The 4,172-nt window shown below is 40.5% G+C and overlaps 1 protein-coding gene across 10 annotated transcripts in view; it reads right to left on the reverse strand.

Annotated features, from left to right (window-relative positions):
* Window positions 1-4,172, reverse strand: part of LOC118742517 — a 21,642-nt gene that overhangs the window by 10,392 nt on the left and 7,078 nt on the right. The window lies entirely within an intron of this gene.

The following is a 4,172-nucleotide window of genomic DNA, read 5'->3' on the forward strand; positions in this document are numbered from 1 at the left end:
CTCTGCTAACCACTGCACCACAGCGGTCGCCTATGTAAGTACATAGCTCGTTTAAATTTGGTTTGATTGACAAGATTTTTTTGCTCCAAATATGGGACATTTAAAAAAATTTTTTTTTTTTAATTTTTCTAGCAGAATTTAGAGATTCATTGCTTCACTTTTGTATTTTTATATTTTTTATTTGTCTTTCCTCTGGTGCGAGTTTCGTTTCGGTTCTGTTTTATTGGGTGAAATTTTGCCGCGACTATCATCCGACGGCATCGCTTCTTGCGACGAAATTCGCTCAGCGATTTGATTTGGTTCTCTTTATTCTTTAAAGTTTTACGGCCAGTTACACCGCTACACCGATTATGGAACAAAAATGGAACATTTAAAGAAATACAGAAAATTTTGTGTCCCCTATAAAACAAATAACTTACCGGGAAAACCGACAAAAACGAGGTCCGTCCCATACAATACGGGACGGCTGGTCACCGTACTGATAGTGATTTCCGTTTTTTTTTTTTTTTTTTTTAAATTTCACCTCAACATTCATATCACACTTCACACGTCACTTTCACGTACAAATGTATATTTTTTTTAATCATATTTTTCGTTATCATTTTATTCTTGAGTTTTTAATATTGATTTCCGATTTGTAATTTCATTTCAGTTTTAACTGTACTAGTGCAAGGAGCGTTCGGTCAATCGTTTTTACTCAGTTTGGGTCAAAATCAACGCAACTTCTTTGCGGAAGGCAATTCACGTGAAGCTTTTTTGACTGCACCATTGGGTGCTCAACTAAATTATACGGATCCGGTATCAAACGTACATCTGGAGTCACGTGACGAGTTTGATGAGAACAACACAACGATAATTGTTATTAAGAGCAGTAAGTAGATACATATTTATCTGCGCCAACATATGAGCCGTTCAGTGTACACATCGATTAACTCCATTTTCTGAAAAATTTTAAATTTAAGTGTTAAAGCACTTGGCATAACATACAATAATACGTAATATCTATAACAACATTATTTATTTGATTTTACAATATAAATGGAGTTTTAAAATAAACTTTTTGTTGTTTATGAATTAATCAATTTGTGCACTGAACGGCTCATATGTACATGCGTACATACATGTCTCGCGAAAAACTTCATAATAAAGTGATAAACACGTAAAATACTCGTAGATTGTTTACGCATAGATTGTCAGTTGTTTGTTGCATTTTCTCGCATTACACTCCCATCGCTTATGCGACTGATCGCGCAAGTTCGAGCAATCAATATTTTAACTTCGCCTGAGTAAATACAAGTTTTGATAAGTGTGCATTTCGTTTTATTAGTAAATTCTATAAATAAATGCGTGATCGATATATTTCCCCCTTTTTTTTAATCAGAATTTCGTGATTTCATTGATTAGTAAAGGAATAGAGAAACAATATAAAAATTGCAATGCTTTCGAAACTTTTGCGTTGAGTTTTACATACATACGTATCTATATTGAAATACTCTTAGAAGTCTTAAATATATTTTATGATGATGGTCCCAGATTTACCAACAATTTAAATGTTAAGCTGAGCTTCTAATTAAATATGTGACGTTTTGGTATTGTTGCAGCCACTGTAGCCAAAGGGTTGGAGCTGCGCCCTACCTTACGGCTAGATGCAGGTGCTAGGTCTGATCCGAGTGATATAAAAAAATTATATACGGTACTTATTGAAGAAAAAGTTTCTTGTTTTGGTCAAAGTAGGCATTATGCAGGAATAGTGTTCGATAAACTCCACTGCTTCCTCTTTTGTGGAGCCTCAAGAGAATTAGCTTATCATACCAACTACCAATCGTAAGAATAATCTTCTTCTTCTTCTTCTTATTTGGCGCTGTAACCGCCTAAGCGATTTTGGCCGAGTCCAAAACAGCACGCCAGTCATTTCTCTTCTGTGCTAACTGACGCCAATTGAAAATGCCAAGTGAAGCCAAGTCCTTCTCCACCTGGTCTTTCCAACGCAGAGGAGGCCTTCCTCTTCCTCTGTTCCCAGCATCGCGGCCCGCGTTGAATATTTTCAGAGCAGGAGCGTTTCTGTCCATCCGAACGACATGGCCAAGCCAGCGGAGCCGCTGAATTTTAATTCGCTGCACTATGTCTATATCGTTGTAAAGCTCATACAGCTCATCGTTAAATCGTCTGCGATATTCGCCATCACCAACGCGTAAAGGTCCGTAAATCTTTCGCAGAATCTTTCTCTCGAAAACTCCAAGAGCCGCCTCATCAGATGCTTTCATTGTCCATGCTTCCGCGCCATACACCAGCACAGGCATGATGAGTGACTTATAGAGTGTGATCTTTGTACGACGAGAGAGGACTTTACTTCTCAATTGCCTACTCAGCCCAAAGTAGCACTTGTTGGCAAGAGTGATTCTCCGTTGGATTTCAAGGCTGACATTATTATTGGTGTTAATGCTGGTTCCCAAATAAACGAAGTCGTCTACTTTTTCAAACTTGTAACTGTCAACAGTGACGTGGGTGCCAAGACGCGTATGCTCTGACTGTTTGTGTGATGACAGCCGATACTTTGTTTTGTCCTCGTTCACCACCAGACCCATTCGCTTTGGTTCTCTATCCAATCCCGAGAAGGCAGAACAGACGTAGCCCTTGTTTTTATCGATAATATCGATGTCGTCGGCATACGCCAGCAATTGTACGCTCTTATAAAGTATTGTGCCTGAGCGGTTCAGTTCTGCGGCTCTTATTATCTTCTCCAACATAAGATTAAAGAAATCACACGAAAGGGGGGTCCCCTTGTCTGAAACCTCGTTTGGTATCAAACGGCTCGGAGAGGTCCTTCCCTATTCTGACGGAGCTGGTGGTATTGCTCAACGTCATTTTACACAGCCGTATTAGTTTCGCGGGGATACCAAATTCAGACATCGCGGCATAAAGGCAACTTCTCTTCGTGCTGTCGAAAGCGGCTTTGAAATCGACAAATATACTACGTTTATACGCACAGAATAATCGACTTAATTGAAAGCGCATTGGCACCGTACACATTTCGTTCTAGTGTCTATACTTACGGCTTTATATCGGCATCAAAGTAACCGTCTTCAAAAGCAAACCAAATCAGCAGTTTTCATTTGACATTTTATAAGTTAACATAATGGGAAGTGATAAAAATCTAGTTTTATTCGGCATTATAAAATCGTGGAAAAGAAAAAGAACGATTATTATTAATCAGCTTTTAATTACTGATGCGATTATTTGGAATTTGAGCGGAACAGCTGATCTCCAATTCGCTTTGAGTGAGAGCGGTGTTTATACACTCTTTCTAACTGTCTGGAGAATTAAACTACCGATTTGAAATGGAGTGTGAGCCAAAACACTTCGCTCTTTCAAAGCGATTTGAAATTCAGTTTATACATATGTTTTGAATCGCGGCGAAATGAATTAAAGCGACTTATGCATGCGTATAAACGTAGTAATAGATGGTGTGTGTCGATCCTATTCTCGCGGGTCTTTTCCAAGATTTGGCGTATTGTGAATACCTGATCTATGGTGGATTTTCCAGGCCTAAAGCCACACTGATAAGGTCCAATCAGCTCGTTGACGGTGGGCTTCAGTCTTTCGCACAATACGCTCGATAAGACCTTGTAACCTATGCTTAGAAGGCTAATTCCGCGGTAGTTGGCGCGTATGGCGGGGTCGCCTTTCTTGTGGATTGGGCAGAGCACACTTAAATTCCAGTCGTCGGGCATGCGTTCATCTGACCATATTCTGCATACGAGCTGATGCATGCACCTCATCAGCTCCTCGCCGCCGTACTTGAATAGCTCGGCTGGCAGGCCGTCAGCTCCAGCAGCTTTGTTGTTTTTCAGCCGCGTAATCGCTATTCGTACCTCGTCATAGTCAGGCGGTGGGACAGCTACTCCATCATCATCGACTGGGGACTCGGGTTCGTCTTCCTCACTACTTTCAGCGCTGCTACCATTCAGTAGGTTATAAAAGTGTTCCCTCCATAATTTAAGTATATTCTGGACATCGGTCACTAGGTCGCCATTGTTTTCCTTACAGGAGTTCGCCCCGGTCTTGAAACCTTCCGTAAGTCGCCTAACCCTCTGGTAGAATTTTCGGGCGTTCTTCCTGTCGGCCAGCATCTCAAGCTCTTCGCACTCACGTATTTCGGCCTCTCTCTTCTT

This window comes from Rhagoletis pomonella, unplaced genomic scaffold (assembly GCF_013731165.1).
Source record: "Rhagoletis pomonella isolate Grant_MI unplaced genomic scaffold, Rhpom_1.0 Rhpom_scaffold_00007, whole genome shotgun sequence".
In the NCBI taxonomy this organism is placed as follows: Eukaryota; Metazoa; Arthropoda; class Insecta; order Diptera; family Tephritidae; genus Rhagoletis; species Rhagoletis pomonella.